Consider the following 384-nt stretch of genomic DNA (forward strand, 5'->3'; position numbering starts at 1 on the left):
GTCTTCTGCTCAGCCCTAAACCCTAAACCCTAAACCCTAAACCCTAAACCCTAAACCCTAAACCCTAAATTTTTGCGGTTATAATTGTGGTATTAAATATCAACCAAACCCTAATTTAGGGTCTAGGGTTTAGGGTTTAGGGTTTAGGGTTTAGGGTTTGTGGGGGCCAGATCACTGCTTGTCCAGCGGTTAGCAGCAGCCCCATCGTGGGGTTTAGGGTTTAGGGTTTAGGGTTTAGGGTTTAGGGTTTAGGGTTTATGTTTTTTTTTTGACAAGCCTCTACACTGCCTGGTTGCTATGCAGCCAGCTCGCTCCACCCGCCCTGACTCTTCCTAGGGTTTAGGGTTTAGGGTTTAGGGTTTAGGGTTTAGGGTTTAGGGTTTA

The sequence above is a fragment of the Eimeria mitis genome, genomic scaffold (assembly GCF_000499745.2).
Source record: "Eimeria mitis Houghton genomic scaffold, Emh_scaff747, whole genome shotgun sequence".
In the NCBI taxonomy this organism is placed as follows: Eukaryota; Apicomplexa; class Conoidasida; order Eucoccidiorida; family Eimeriidae; genus Eimeria; species Eimeria mitis.